This window comes from Danio rerio, chromosome 3 (genome assembly GCF_049306965.1).
Source record: "Danio rerio strain Tuebingen ecotype United States chromosome 3, GRCz12tu, whole genome shotgun sequence".
NCBI lineage: Eukaryota > Metazoa > Chordata > Actinopteri > Cypriniformes > Danionidae > Danio > Danio rerio.
Genome location: NC_133178.1, coordinates 7,177,501 through 7,195,000, shown reverse-complemented (window position 1 = coordinate 7,195,000; position 17,500 = coordinate 7,177,501). Strand labels below are relative to the sequence as shown.

The window sequence follows — 17,500 nt, the reverse complement described above, 5'->3', positions numbered from 1 at the left end:
TGAATGAGTGATATGACTGAGTAAGAAATGAATGAGTGAGGGAGGTAAGTTAGAATGAATGAGTTGAGTGAGAGAATGAATGAATGAATGAATGAATGAATGAATGAATGAATGAATGAAAAGGAGATTAGGGGGAAAGCAGGAGCGAGTGTGTTTCTTCTAAATGACACTGGCGTTTGCACTCAGATGTCCTCTTGTCCTGAATGCTCATGCCGGCCGCTTCCTCACGGCTGCGTCTCAAAACGCTTTAAAGCAGTCACTTGCTCTTTTCTTGCAGCACATTAAATGTTAACGTTCCATACCCATAAGGAGGAAACAGCAGCTAAAAATAGAGGCTGACACCAGTTTGTAGAGCCGGCAGAACTTGTTGTGGTTTTGTGTGCGGATATAAAGCTCTTTCTGGAGAACTGTACTAAAAGCCTGCTCTACTGAGTTTGACATCATTTGACTCCTCTGTCATTTGTCTCTCTATTGTTCTGTTATTCTATCTATTGTTCCATCATTCTGTTGTTCTACCATTATATCACTCTATCTATCTATCACTCTATCTATCTATCTATCTATCTATCTATCTATCTATCTATCTATCTATCTATCTATCTATCTATCTATCTATCTATCTATCTATCCATCCATCCATCCATCCATCCATCCATCCATCCATCCATCCATCCATCCATCCATCCATCCATCCATCCATCCATCCATCCATCCATCCATCCATCCATCCATCCATCCATCCATCCATCCATCCATCCATCCATCCTTGTCCTCGATGTTATCTTATATTATTTTATCGGAGCCGTTTTGTCTGTTTTTTTTATTTTTTTCTTTCACAGTTTTATCATCCCATCTTTCGTTCTATCTATAGTTAATGTCCTTCTATCTGTTGTTCTACAATTATATAATTCTATTAATCTCCAACATCAATTCATTCTATTTAGTCATTCTATTGCTGTGACTACTGTTCAATCTATCATTCTATCCATTCTTTGTTCTATTATACTGACGTTGTTCTGTTATTCAGTTCTGTATCTCATTCTGTCATTTTTGCCCTTTCACTTTATCATTATAACATTATTATATAATATACAGTTGAAGTCAGAATTATTAGCCCCCCTGAATTATTCGACCGCTTGTTTACTTTTTCCCAAGTTTCTGTTTAACAGAGAGAAGATTTTTTTCAACACATTTCTAAACATATTAGTTTTAATAACTCATTAATAATAACTGATTTATTTTGTCTTTGTCATGATGACAAAGATTATATCTTTATATATATATATATATATATATATATATATATATATATATATATATATATATATATATATATATATTATAATATCAAAGATGAGAAAAATTATTTGTTTAGATATTTTTCAAGACACTTCTACACAGCTTAAAGTGACATTTAAAGGCTTAATTAGGTTAACTAGGCAGGTTACGGTAATTAGGCAAGTCATTGTATAATGATGGTTTGTTCTGTAGATTATCGAGAAAAAATATAGCTTAAACGGGCTAATAGTTTTGTACCCAAAATGGTGTTTAAAAAATAAAAACTGCTTTTATTCTAGCCGAAATAATACAAAAAAGGTCTTTCTCGAGAAGATAAAATATTATCAGACATACTGTGAAAATTTCCTTGCTCTGTTAAACATCATTTGGAAAATATTTTAAAGAGAAGAAAAAATTCGAAGGGGGCTAATAGTTCTGGCTTCAACTGTATATCTATTGTTATTTGTCTTCTATCAATCTATCTACTGTTTATATACACTGTAAAGAAATTACCGTAAATTTAAGTTTTTTTTTTTTTTTTCGTTATTCGAACTTTATCTTTCCTACAACAACTTTTTGATGTTGAAAAGTGTGAATTTTAATGACATTTTGATTACTTTTGAAAAGAAATATTGTCTGTATTTGTGTTGCAAATTACTGTATAAAAACCTGATCATAAACTACCAGAAATGTTCCATTATTATTATTATTATTATTATACATTATTATTATTATTATTATTATTATTATTATTATTATTATTATTATTATTATTATTATTATTATTGTTATTATTATTATTATTATTATTTTAAGCTACTAAACTGGTGATAAAAGTAAGATTTTCAGACATGTCATAATCGTAAATAAACAATAAACAACCATTAATAACAAAATACTGAAACTCTTAATTACCCCCTGTCTTTTACAGTGGATCATTCTATTGTATGCCATTCTGTCTACACACCCATATTGACTGGCCATCCTAAAACATTTCTGTTCACATATAATATCTTTAAGACTATGTGTGCGTGTGATTGACTAAATCTACTGTATTCATTCACTTTTCTTGTAAGTTCTACAGCAAATTTCTGCTTGCCCTTAAACTTGAACAAACGCTGACTGACTGCAGTTTATGAACCCTAACACACACACACAAACACACTGAGGGAATGTGTGCTGGACTAATGAACAGACAGAGACAGAAACGATGATGATATAGACGAGATATAGTTTCTGTTGTGTACTGATGTGTCTCAGGGTGTGTCTGAGAGAGAGAGCAGATGGATGAGAAACCATCTGCCACACATACACACACACACACACACACACACACACACACACACACGCTATAATCAATGTTAATGAGCACATGCTGCACCATAGGCTTGCATTGTTTCTATATGAAGCTAAATATAACGACTCCAGGCTTCAATGGCTCAAGCAAAGCTAACTATAATGACTCCAGACTTTAGAATCAAACTGTGATTTGTCCTTGGAGCTTCCTGGGTGGAGGTTTTGACTGATTTAGCTTCCACTTCACCTAATGTTTGCCCATGTTTGAAACATCCTATCATTTTGTTTATGGTCTTGCCAGGGGTTTCACCTTTGTTTTTTTTTTTAAAGATTGTATATTACGCAAAAAATATTTAAAAAAATCCTATTTAGTCCAAATGCACATAGAGACAGCAAATTTTTTCCTTTCTGTTTTTCTTTGGCTCCAACAAACCCCTTTGGACCTATTTTATTAATCATTTCAGTAGTGAAGATCATGCATGTATGTTTGCAGTTCCTTAAGGGTCACATTGTATGCATCTAGTATTTAATTGAGGACATCACGGTTGTGCAGTAGGTAGCACGATCGCCTCACAGCAAGAAGGCCGCTGGTTCGAGCCTCAGCTGGGTCAGTTGGCATTTCTGTAAGGAGTCTGCATGTTTTGTTCGTGTGGGTTCCATCCGGGTGCTCTGGTTTCCCCAACAGTCCAAACACATGCATTATAGGTGATTGGGCATGCTAAATTGTTCGTAGTGTATGAGTGTGTAACAGTAGCTGTTAGCCGTATCAGATGAATCAGACAGAAAAATGAAGAGCACACAGCTGAACCTCGCGCCTGCTCTCTAAAATGAAATCTGATGAGTTTCTTTCACATATATTTAGGTTCTAAGCATGAGTAAGTAATATAAAACGTTCACATTTCTTTTGTGAGTTTATCATTTGAGATGTAGAATGCAGGGAAATCTGCTGCATAGAGAGACACTTAAAGCGTCCACATAGAGAGACACTGCAGTGTTGCTGAATACTGTGGGTGTATACAGCGGTTTGACTGATAAAAATTAATTTGTAGCTAAATTGTTAACGGTGCAAAACAGCATTTTCTGTTGTGTACATCCTTCTTTACATCCTCACTACAACATACCGTTAACGCTAGACACTGTGCATGTAATTAGTCAATTTTGACAAATAAAAACACTTACAGCTTCGTCTGTTGCAGGAGTTTTTAGCTGAATCCTGCACTGAACTGGAAGAGATTATGGAAGTTCTCCTTTGTCAAATGCTAGCTATATATTATAATTCACTGAAACATAATTTAAATTAAACTGTAGGCGCCTGTAAGCACTTCTGTCTTTGTGCCATGTTTCTTGGAAGCCCAAATACACCATTTTCGCTTTTTCTGCTATAAGATTACAGCGCCTCTGTCCACGTCCCTTTAGAGCGCGGATGTATTTTTTTTGTAGTCCCCAAATTCGTTCACTGTAGTCTTTGCTAATCTAACTCTGTAAAAGCCAATGTCTCCCTTTTCATTTAACTTTGAGCATCTTAAATTCGGAGATGTTGTTTATGTTCGCACAGCATTATTCCACATCAGCTTAAGTCTAAAATATGATATTAGACCACCCCTTTAGTTATTTAGTCGTTCGATTTCCTTGAACTCTTACTGTCATGACTTTTTGATCATAAATACAATGTTTTTAGTTGCTTCAATTATAGTAAACTAATCAGATTTCAACTTAGCTATTTGAATTATGCACTCAATTTAATAACTTAATTTAGGTCCGTTTAATTGATGCACGTTGACACGACTTGTAAAATTAAATTTAAGGCAATGACTAATTTATTATATATTTTTTCAAAGTACACTACATACATTTGTTAACTAGCCATATGTAAAGCATAACATAAGAAAATTTTCCATTATTTATCCATGTGATTTTCTTCTTTACTCTTGCAAATCTGCACTGAAATAATCGGTAAAGCATTGAATGCAGACAAACAGAGCGAGAACAGTTTTTGAGGTGACGAGAGGCATGAACTCAGTTAGAAGAGTGTGTGTGTGTGTGTGTGTGTGTGTGTGTGTGTGTGTGTGTGTGTGTGTTCTGCTGCTGTAAGTGTGTACGACTGTAAGTATCTGTTTGAGTGCTTGTCTGGCCGTTTGCCTGCTTGCTCTTCACCTTCTCTTCTCTGTTGTTGTATTTCTGTGTATGCGTGTGTGTGCGTGTGTGTGTGTGTGTGTGTGTGTGTGTGTGTGTGTGTGTGTGTGTGTGTGTGTGTGTGTGTGTGTGTGTGTGTGTGTGAGTGTGATTAATGGTGTGGTGTGTCTGTGCTTTGGCCTCCAGCATCTGCAGTGCAGGCTCTGCTGTCTGTCTCTCTTCACTGACGTCTGTGTTCAAATCAGCTCTTTATTTCCTCAAACGCCACTCATTACCCTCAGCAGCTCTTTTATGGAGGGACTATAGTGGTGTACTGACCGTCCTGTTTCTGGCTCTGTTGTATCTGAATAAAACCATGCCAGCTTTTGTGATCTTCCTGCAAAAAATTGTTTAACTTAATGTTCTCTCCTGTGATCAAGTTCTGACAGAAGATTTCAGATTATGTCCTGCACTGTGAAAACAAAACAAATAAATAAATAAAATTGCTGGGTATTTATTTTGGTTGATTCAAAATAACGTTCTTAATCATTTCAACTTGCATCAATCAAACTGACTACAAATAAGAAGTTAATATTTGTAAAACTTTAAAAAAAATATATATTGGTAAAACCTGATTAACTTATTGAAACAAGTTAAAGTAACACAAAAAAAAACATTTGAACTGCAGATTTTAACTGCAGTGTGTTTTAACCAGAACTCTTTAAATAATGTATTTATTTGAGTTTTTACTCTACACAATGCATTTGAAGTGGTTTAGTTGAATCAAATGAACTTTTCGAATCAAAATGAATTTGTAGCTAAATTGTTAACGGTGCTAAACAGCATTTCCTGTTGTGTACATCCTTCTTTACATCCTCACTACAACATACTGTTAACGCTAGACACTGTGCATGTCATTAATCAATTTTAACAAATAAAAACAATTACAGCTTCGTCGGTTGCAGGAGTTTTTAGCTGAATCCAGCACTGACCTGTAAGAGATTAGGGAAGTTCTCCTTTGTCAAATGCTAGCTATATATATATATATATATATATATATATATATATATATATATATATATATATATATATATATATATATATATATATATATATATATATATATATATATATATATATAGCTAGCATTTGACAAAGGAGAACTTCCCTTCCCTTATATATATATATATATATATATATATATATATATATATATATATATATATATATATATATATATATATATATATTTATATATATATATATATATATATGTATATATATGTATATATATAAGGGCTGTGCAATTATGGCTTCTAACGATTATGAAAAACCATTAATCGAGATAAACGATAATTCCATTATTTACCGCCCCCTGTCTAGTTGTCCTCACTTGTTGCTCTTAAAAGCGCGAAAGCCCGCATGCTTATGTATGTGCGGCGTGCAGACAGTCAGTGCATTTGAGGTGGTTTAGTTGAATCGAATGAACTTTTCTAGTCCTTTCAACTTGCATCACTCAAGCTGACTAAAAACAGATTTGTTAAACTGTATATAACTTCAATCCAGTGGAAACCTGATTAACTTATTGAGATGAGTTAAAGGCATGACTTTCTGTCAAATACATATTTGCAGTGTGATTTCAGCTGCGAAAAGCACCAAACCAAGAACAAAGAGAATCGCTGAATTTGACGAAGCAATCAACTTCAAACCTGCATGGGGAATATTATTATTATTATTTTAATTATTATTATTATTATTATTATTATTATTATTGATGTTATCATTATTATAATTTTATCAACTTTAGACCAGCATGGTTTATATATATTACAGAAATTTACCAGAAATGTAAGTACATTTTTGTAATTTAATGGACGTTATTTATTTATTTAATTTTTTTTTTCAGCACCCCAGCTGCCGGAAATAAACAGTAAAATTAGGGATTGTTTACTGTGTGTATATATTTATTTATTTATTTAATTTACTGTGTATAATGGATTTGAGGCATTTTAAATGCATCAGTATGTGTTGTCTCAGCTTTAGTCAAATGTCTTTTAGCTTGCTTGTAGTCATGTGATCACGAGGACGAGACGCTGCAGAAAAAAATGCAGCTCAAATGAACTGAAACACATCAGAGATGCAGAAAAAACCCACTGCTGCACACACACACACACACACACAATAACACCACACACATACACACACACAAACACGCACACAGAGGCGTCGCAGTGATGTAATTTGTAAAATCACATTAGTGTATGTGCGTCTGAGAGAGAGAGATGTACACTGAACACAGAACATCTGTTACTGACACAAACTTGATGGATGTGAGAGTCTGTGTGTGTGTGTGTGTGTGTGTGTGTGTGTGTGTGTGTGTGTGTGTGTGTGTGTGTAAGCAGGTAATAATCTTTAAAATGAGAGTAAATCTTCACATCAGCACATTATCTGTTGCACAGCTCATGTAAATGTGCATCATTATTATTGCTCCGTTGTTCACTTTCTACACAATGCTTTTGTCCAATTTGGGATTCCAAAGGACTTTACTTCTACTTAGCTTCTCAAATTCAGAAATTGCAAGTTTATTTCAGGGTGTAACTTACTTTTTTTTTTTTATTATTATTATTATTATTATTATTATTATTTAAACAGATTTACAAGCAGCTTTAAAATTAAACTGGTTTCAAATCAATTCATGCACTATTTTTAGTTTTCCTTTTTTCCCCCTTTATTCAATATGCAGAGAATGTGTGACACTGGAACACAAAAGCAGTCTTATTTTGCACAATAGCCAACAGTACAATGTGAAAAAAAAAATTAATTTTCCTTCGGCTTAGTCCCTTATTTATCAGGGGTGGCCACAGCGGAATGAATCGACAACTATTTCTGCATATGCTTTACAAAGCAGATGCCCTTCCAAAAGCAACCCAATACAGGGAAACACCCGTAAACTTCCATTCACACTCTTACAATTCCCCTATAGCGGTGGGGCAAACTGAAGCAGCCGGAGGAAACCCACGACAACACGGAGTAAACATGCAGAATTATTAGCCCCCCATTTGAATTATTTTTTTAATTAAATATTTTCCAAATAATGTTTAAGAGAGCAAGGACATTTTCACAGTATGTCTGATAATATTTTTTCTCCTGAAGAAAGTCTTATTGGTTTTATTTTGGCTAGAATAAAAACAGTTTACATTTTTTAACAACAATTTAAGTTCAGTATTATTAGCACCTTTAAGCTATATATTTTTTTCGATAGTCCACAGAACAAACCATCGTTATACAATAACTTGCCTAATTACCCTAACCTGCCTAGTTAACATAATTAACCTAGTTAAACCTTTAAATGTCACTTTAAGCTGTATAGAAGTGTCTTGAAAAATATCTAGACAAATATTATTTACTGTCATCATGGCAAAGATAAAATAAATCAGTTATTAGAAATGAGTTATTAAAACTAATATGTTTAGAATTGTGTTGAAAAAAATCTGCTCTCTGTTAAACAGAATATATATATATATATATATATATATATATATATATATATATATATATATATATATATATATATATATATATATATGTGGTTTTAGGGGTCTTCAACAACAGGCTGATATGCATGCAAGGTTAAAACGCACTTTCTTGGTCTTATACATTTATTTTTACATAATTATCCCAGCGACTCCCATATGATTCGTTCAGCGATTCATTTGTTCCCAAACCCCTCCTTAGCGCGAAGCTAATCTGATTGGTCCGATGACCCAGTCTGTTGCGATTGGTCGACATCGTTCAGCATGTGACAGAGGCTTTGAAATATCAGTCAAGAGTATATGAGAGCCTAACGCAGGAATGCAATAAATGAATGCAGTTAAACACCAGCATGTTGCTCTACTCTTAAACCTAACCCCAAGTAATAACAATGACACACATTGAGTATTAATCCACACAGTGGCAAAAAGTTGACCGCGCCACATATGTGTTGGAACGGCTGATGGTGGCCATAGCGAAGCCAAACAGCAGAGGATTGCCATCTTATAAACGCATTTAAAATCAATAAAGGAAGAAGCACGCGTCACGTCTTTAACGTGGTTCTGGATGCGATATGTGAGCAGCTCCATCCAGATTTAACCTGAGAGATACAGTACAACCACTGATCTATAATAGATGCGTGATTACAAGCCACGCTGAGAGATTACAAGTTACAACACACAATTAACCACATATTTTGCAAACGACACAAAACGAGGCAACAATTTTAATGACACTTACGTGTTACGATCCGGAGGAAGAAGAAACTGCCAATGTTACTGACAAAGTCCCTGTCAAAGTCTGACAAAGTCCAATAGTCTCTGCTGCTCCTTCAATGGGGTATATGCCGAAGCATGCTAATAGGACTTTTAATTTGCCAGTAACCTGGGTTAAGCTCTTCCGGCACATTGAATGTCAATGCAAAAACCGGCGCGTTTAAGGTCTGTTTTCTTTAAAAATCAGCGATCTCCACTAGCTGAGTGATATCCGATTTAAAGTGGGTCCTATATAGTACAAGAAGCGCTGCTTTAAATTACATTTCCCCCAGCCATGTCTTTATAATATGAGCTTTTATTTTAACCCAGTATATTCAATGGAGCTTCTGCGCTAGCCTGATCATTCTGACGGGCGCGTGTGAGTAAACGGCTTTTTGTCTCGTTTTACGTTTAAGCAACTAAATAAATACCAAGGTTTGTTTAACTGAATGTATTTTAATGATATTACAACATCCATGCTGTAAAAGGAACCGTATAAAATAGAAAAAAGTTAACAATAACAGGTCACCGGAAGTTTATTAGTATGGGAAACACACTAGCTCGGCATATAGCCTATAGCAAATTGCCGGCGAATCCCATGCTGCAGCATAGGTTATTGTATCAAAAATCTGAAAAATGACAGGATCACACACAGCACACGGTTGGCTGTACTGTTGTGAAAATAAACTTTAACCCTTTATTCCCCACAGCCAGGGCATAGAGGCAACCCAGTCTGCGACAACTCCTCACTTTCGTCCACGATGATCCCCCCACTGCTCAAGTTCTCGCTGTCGTACGCGCAATCAGAACCCCGTCTTACGTTTTCACTTTCAGTTTAAGGGCAGCATGATCATCTTATGCCTAGAGCGCCAGTTCAGTTTGCTCCGGCCCCACCCGCAACCAAATCTCTGACAGTGATCGTCATCTTCGCCTCATGATCAGTCCCGTGATCCCCTGCGCCACCGCTAGTGTGTGGAGGGAAAGCACGTGCACATTTTAAAAGAACTGTAAGTACATATTTGGAGATGTATTGTATCGACGTTGATGCAATCCAACAAAATATCCGAACCCACCTCAATTTGTTTATTCGACTCTATATTGAGTCAAATAATTTGCTAAGGAATCAATAGTTTTAGACATGCCGCACTTTTAGATTTAAACCTCAGCTGGATGTTTTCATTCCCTTAGAGCTGTTTACACATTGCACGGAACTAGGGTTGTAACGGTATGAATTTTTTACGGTATGATAATCGTCTAACACAATACCACGGTTTGACGGTTTCGCGGTATACGGTATGTTACAAATGTTACAAAATAATAGAACAGTGAAGCAAATTTGACTTTTTCCAAATAATATATTTTCAGTTACTATAAACAACACCACTTACAATAAACAGATAAAAAAATAAGAAAATAATAAATACTGTGTCAAAGTCCAAATAAAGTCCAAATAAACATGGTGCAAATCCTCAGTAAAAAAATAGATATAAATATTTACTATACTATAAAAAGTTACATAACGAAACTAGATTCAATATGGAACATCCTTAGGTTTTATGTGCCAGCATGGATATGGTTGTCTGTGGATTTGGATATGGTTGTCTGCAATGCAGACAAACAGCTGCACTTTTATTTGCGTCTTTTGAAAACAGCAAGAGCAGCAGTTTGTCTTTGCTGTGTCACTGTTTTGTCATGTTTCTGTGCTGCTGTGCATGCAAAAGTACTTAGTATGAGAATTATTTCATGCAAAACTTTTTTTTTTGCGTTTTATTTAGCCGCGCATAAATGTATGCCTATCTCTCATTCCGTGTTGTTCAAAAAGCTCACTGTTGGGCCACAAACAAAAGCGAAACCTATGCTTATTGGTTGTGATATAGCGAGTTTGAACCAATCTGGGCATGGAGGAGGGACAATGCATCAATGTCTGGTTTGTCCGGAGACACAGTGACGAGCGTTTCTTTGTCAAATCAGCGTTGTCAAATGTTGATGACGTAACCGCACTGATTCCGGAGCCTCTGAAAGTCTGCATTATGTGATACAGCACTGGAAAGCTGAGATTCTCTTCTTTATGCCAATCTTTGAATTGTATGAATCGGATCAGCGGATCAAAAGTTATTAAACATTTAAGAGCAATACTTATTTTTAGCCTCGGGCGGCTGTCTCGGTCTTTAAGGGTTAAAACCGTTGATATGCAATTGTTCATGGTATGATAATCGTGCACGTTCAAATCGTGGCAGACCGTCATACCGGTATATTGTTACAACCCTACACGGAACCCATAATAGGTGCTCTTTAATAACTCATTTCTGATAACTGATTTATTTTGTCCTTGTCATGAGGTGTGAACCTATACTGGTCTCACTGTTCGGTTCGGTTATGATTATCATGCCTTTGATTTGGTTCAATTCGATATCTCGGTGCATTGACGATGCTTTCTATATACAGTGTTATATTTTAGGGCGGAGGCTATAACAAGCTGTCTGTATAAACACACAGACACACAGTACCACACTGTCTCTCATTCAAACACATACACAAACATAGACAGCACCAAACAAACAAACAAACACACACACACACAAACACACACACACACACACACACACACACACTTAAGCCCTAGCAACAGGGAGCGCTTGCGCTGAGCGGAGCAGAAAAACCAAAAAAAAACAAAAAAAAAAAGAACTTTTCCGACGGTCCCTTACTGAGAGCTCCTCTCAGCTCGAGCTCTCCCGGTTAAACACATATTGCGAGGGCTTAAACGGAGCAGTGTTCGTAATGTCAAGCGAAAAAAAAAAGAAAGACAGCTGTGAAACATAACCAGCTTTTTGTTGAAAACACACTTTAGATCTTTTTAGGGTAAGAGGTTTTTGAGTTATTGCCGTCTATAACTGAATGTGTGTCAGGAAAATCGAAAACAAAACCAACTGAACCGCGCTCAATTCTGCCGCCCCCCTGGATGTACAGCGCCCTTAGCATATGCCTATGGTGCCTATGCCACGGGCCGGCCCCGAGTTGCTAGAGTGTTGTAAATACTTGCTCTCACCTCCCTCGCGACAGAGCGCATAGGAGATAAATGACGTCAGTACATAATAACCGGTTATGATTATTACTGAACCGATACAGAATTGTCCGCATCTGCATCGCAGTGCACCGAAGAAACAATTTATTTTGACACCCCTAATGGTAGTACATAATATTTGACTAGATATTCTTCAAGATACTAGTATTCAGCTTAAAGTGGCATTTAAAGGCTGAACTAGGTGAATTAGGCAAGTTATCATAATAAGGCAAGTCATTGCAAAACAGTGGTTCTGTAGTAGTCAAACGAAAACAAATATTGCTGAAGGGGGCTAATAACATTGACCTTAAAATGGTTTTAGAAAAGTTAAAACCTGCTTTTCTTCTAGCTGAATTAAAACAAATATGACTTTCTCCAGAAGAAAAAAATATTATAGGAAATACTGTTAAAAATTCCTCTGTTTAACATAATTTGGGGAATATTTAAAAAAAATGACTTTATTTTTTTTAAAGAGACTTTATTCTCATGCTCCATTACATTTTATTTATATTTGTTTTGCATTTTAAGCAACAGACCTAAAGTGAAATAGATAGCCGCACAGTAAGTGTTTGCTTGACAGTGGTGTAATGGGGATCTTTTCCCCAGCACTTCATACAGGACAGATTGTCAAAGCAGTGAAATGTTGCTCTCGGGTTCCTGCTGGGTTTTTTATTGACTGCAGGCTGAAATGAACACATAAGGGCACTTACTAGGCATCAGAGAGTACTGCGAACATATTGATTCCGGCGGTGCATCAAGTATGTATGGAAAACACCCTCGGTATAGATCGCAGATGTCCTTCTTCATCTCCTTTGTATCTGTGTTTGAAAAAAAAAATGCTTAAATTGTATGCATTTGTTTGAAGCAGTACAAAAAAAGGTACTTATTATTTCTTTAAGTATCAAGTTTCATTTATCGCTGCAATGAAAAGCTGAATTTTCAGAGCTTTATTACTCCACAATGCTTCTGAAATCAATCAATATTCTGATTTGATGACCATTTCTGAGTGTCGTCAGTGTTGAAAACTGTAGTGCTGCTGCTTATTTTCTAGATTATTTAATCTAGAAAACAGACAAATAGACAAATTACCGGTTTACACTACAGTTTGACAAATATTACTGCTGTTAGACTACCAAATATACTTTTGAGGCTTTTAGTCGAGAATGTAGTTGTTTAGATTGCAACTATGCAGTTTATTTGTAAGAATAGTGCCTATTTTAAAATGTTTACAATTTCTGAGAGCTCGTTGGCGGCGGTTGATGTTGTCTATCCACAAGATGGCGCCACAACCGCATAATAAGGCCTTGCTCAGTGTGTTCTCTTGAGCGCAAATAAAAAGGTGAAAAACGGAAGCCTCGCGGTTTTTAAGATAAACCCGATAGATTCAATAAGAAGCTGCGAATAAGAAGCTGGATTCAGCCTTGTCCCTCCTTATCACAAACACAACAGCAGTCTGGTGAGAAATCTGTGTTGACGGATAGCATTTCATGTTACTTTCCTGCGGCCTCGTGCCAACGCACGCCTCCCACCAGTGCTGATATACAGCCATAGCACACTGCATATATATATATATATATATATATATATATATATATATATATATATATATATGCATATATATATATATATATATATATATGCATATATATATATATATATATATATATATATATATAAATATATATATATATATATATATATATATATATATATATATGTATATATATATATATGTATATATATATATATGTATATATATATATATATATATATATATATATATATATATATATATATATATATATATATATGCATATATATATATATATATGCATATATATATATATATATATATATATATATATATATATATATATATATATATATATATATATATATATGCATATATATATATATATATATATGCATATATATATATATATATATATATATATATATATATATATATATATATATATGCATATATATATATATGCATATATATATGCATATATATATATATATATATATATATATATATATATATATATATATATATATATATATATATATATATATATGCGCATATATATGCATATATATATATATATATATATATATATATATATATATATATATATATATATATATATATATATATATATATATATATATATATATAAATTGCTAAATATATATATAAATTGCTAAATATATATAAGCAAATATGTGCACTTTAATTTGACACCCACAGACATTGTCACCAAATATAAATCAGAGAGGTCAGACTTTCTCATACATGGCCTCATTTCAGTTGTCAAGTTTTGTAAAAATCTATCTATTGATTAATCTCTTAAAAAAACATTGGCTAGAATTATGCATTATAGGCTTAGATTATATATAGAGAGAAATAACAGATGAACCGGTGTTATGCCAAGAAATGCACCCCTGCCATAAAATGCACATCCTCTGAAATGTGCATACAATAACTTAAATTGATTTGAACAAAAAAAAAATAATAATAATAGAGTTTTGACAACTAACGACAGTGACTGAGGTGAGTTCCATGAATGGAGCCCTTACAGAAGAATATATATATATATATATATATATATATATATATATATATATATATATATATATATATATATATATATATATATATATATATATATATATATATTTAAATAAATAAATAAATAGATTTAATTAAATGACAATACTTATTAAATTAATTGAAGTGAATTGTTTAATGTGTGGTTTAGTTAAACTACAACAATTTTATGTTTTTTGTTTAAAATGCCTAATTTTAGAAACAGGCTCATTACATCATTCTATACTATAGTCAATATTTGTATTTTTCTTTTGTTTGTAAACCTAGTTTTAAAATGCATTTCACTTCTTGTTCTTGCTTGATGCATCAACAGAATCATCACATCAACCTACAGTTTAATCAATTATGACCTTTGATTTTATTTTTTTATTTATTTTTTTTAATGTAGACTAAGAATGTGAAGGGAGTGCGTTCATTTTATCACAGCGGTGCATTTCTTATCACAACACTGGTTGTGAACAACACAGGTTCCAAAACAAACATCTGGGTGTGAAAGCAGCCTGTATTTGCACATAATTGACAAACAGTGGCAGCCAAATAATCTTTAGTTAAGAGAAGGCAAGGCAAGTTTTTTTTATATAGCACATTTTATACACAGTGGCAATTTAAAGTGCTTTACATAAACAAGAATAAAAGAAACAAGTGTAAGAAAAAAAATAAAAGTTAAAAAGCAGCACTGGCCCCATTAGGCCAGTAACCATTCTGTGTACTGTCCCGAGCATCTCGCATGCTAACCCCGGGCCATCGGGCAGTCCTAAGTGTCGAGCCCTGCCCCTTCGTTTTGAGTTTGGTCCTGAAAAATCTTTCTTTCTGGGGGTTTCTAACCCTTCCCCTTAGGCCTACGCCTTCAAGCTAAAGAGAATTGGGACACCCCTACCCCTTCACGTGAATGCGTGAAATGGGGATAAGGGGAAGAATTGGGATTGGGCCCTAGCCACTTGCGCCTAAAAGGATTAGCTCATTTTTTTTTTTTTTTCTCCACGTCGCCTCATATTTTAGTTTCTCATCAAGTCTTCTGACCAATCAATTGCTTTCTAGTATCTGACATGCCCCGCCCCCTTCAAGACGCTTCTCAATTGCTTTTCATTTGATGCGCTGGAGCTCACACTGGCAGAGCTGTGATTAAAAACAACACTATTGTTTGTTTTGGTAAAAGGGGAGGAGCTACTCTGTCCCACACTTTTCAGAGCACTTCACGGGCACTAAAAAATATTAGCAATTTTAATGATTTTCTTACTTTATATTTGTTCCAGCCAAACAAAAACAATTAGCCTTTCTCCATGAGAAAAAAATGGTAAATGTTACACTGCAAAAAAATATTTATTGACAAAGTCAAATACTGTTTAATGTTGATTTACCTTATTTTAACAATCGAATTATGAACTAAATGTTTAATAATAAAGTAGATCAAATTTTATCAATAAACAAAAAAAAAAATTAACCTTATATTTTTAGTCTAAATAATGTAAGTTGAGATGACTAGAAACGTTCATTTAACTCCACACATTTAAGGCAGCAGGTTTTAACTTTCAGGGTTTTATTTGAGCGTCACCTGAATAAATGTTGTTGAAGAATGTGTAGCAATTTTGCCGAATAACTGTGTTTATCACTGGGTGACAAGCACAGTTATTCTGCAAAATTTACGTCAAAGTGAGTGGCGTTCGTCTGACAGGTTCATTTGCGATAGCACACTCCCAATGAATATTGTATATGTGTTTATACTGAGGCTAAAACCATAACAGTAAAACACGAATGCTGTTATCAATATATTAAACATGTGCTTGTTTGTTGTAAAAATTTGTAATAATGACAAAAATACTAATTTGTGGATCTCCTGACTTCAGTGTGCAGCCATGCTGCAGTTGTAGATGGTGTATTCTGCTAAATTTTCCTACTCCTTGGTTTCGCGTGTGGTCCTGAAAAATCTCTCTTTCTAGGGGTATCTAGCCCTTCCCCTTAGGCCTACGCCTTTAAGCTAAAGAGAGTTAGGACACCCATTAGAGATCTGCGCGGGACAAAATTTTGAATCCCGCTCCAGCCCGCACCCGCCAGGTTTTAGCCCGAACCCGACCGCTCCCGCTTATATTAAGAATTTGTTGTCCTGCTGCCTGACCCGCCCCGTTTTCTGCCCGCCGCGCCCGATCCCGCTAAAGAGCGGGGGAGAACAAAACCGAAAATCACCCAGCTATACAGTCCAGACAGCCAAGCTGTCTGTATAAACACACACATACACACACAGCACCAAGCACACACACACAGACGTTGCTCACACGGCGTTGCTCTTTCTCTCTCATACGCACGCGCACGCACTAACACACACACAAGCACCAAGCAGACACACACGCACAGCTCTCTCTCTCTCTCTCTCTCTCTCTCTCTTTCTCTCTCTCTCTCATTCACGCGCACGCACTAACATACACACACAGGCAAAGCTCTCTCTCATTCGCATAGCAATATCCGCGATATTGCTAGACAGCCCGCTCCCGTCCCAAATTAAACCCGTTACCGACCGCTCCCGCGATTTATTCAGAAATTTATTTTCGCGCCGCAGAAATTTGGTCGGGTCCCGCGGCGCCCGCAGGGAATGCAGACCTCTACACCCATACCCCTTCACGTGAATGCTGAAAATTAGGGGAGGGGCTAAGGGGTAGAATTGGGATTGGGCCCTAGCCACTTGCGCCTAAAAGGATTAGCTCATTTTTTGTATTTTTCTCCAAGTCGCCTCATATTTTAGTTGCTCATCAAGTCTTCCAACCAATCAAATGCTTTCTAGTATCTGACATGCCCCGCCCCCTTCAAGATGTTTCTCTTTTTCTTGTCCTTTAACGTGCTTGAGCTCAACCAATCTCACTG

The 17,500-nt window shown here is 35.1% G+C and overlaps 1 protein-coding gene across 26 annotated transcripts in view; it reads left to right on the top strand.

Moving 5' to 3' along the window:
• Positions 1 to 17,500, top strand: part of rbfox3b (RNA binding fox-1 homolog 3b) — a 584,742-nt gene that overhangs the window by 392,235 nt on the left and 175,007 nt on the right. The gene's annotated exons all lie outside the window — the stretch shown is intronic.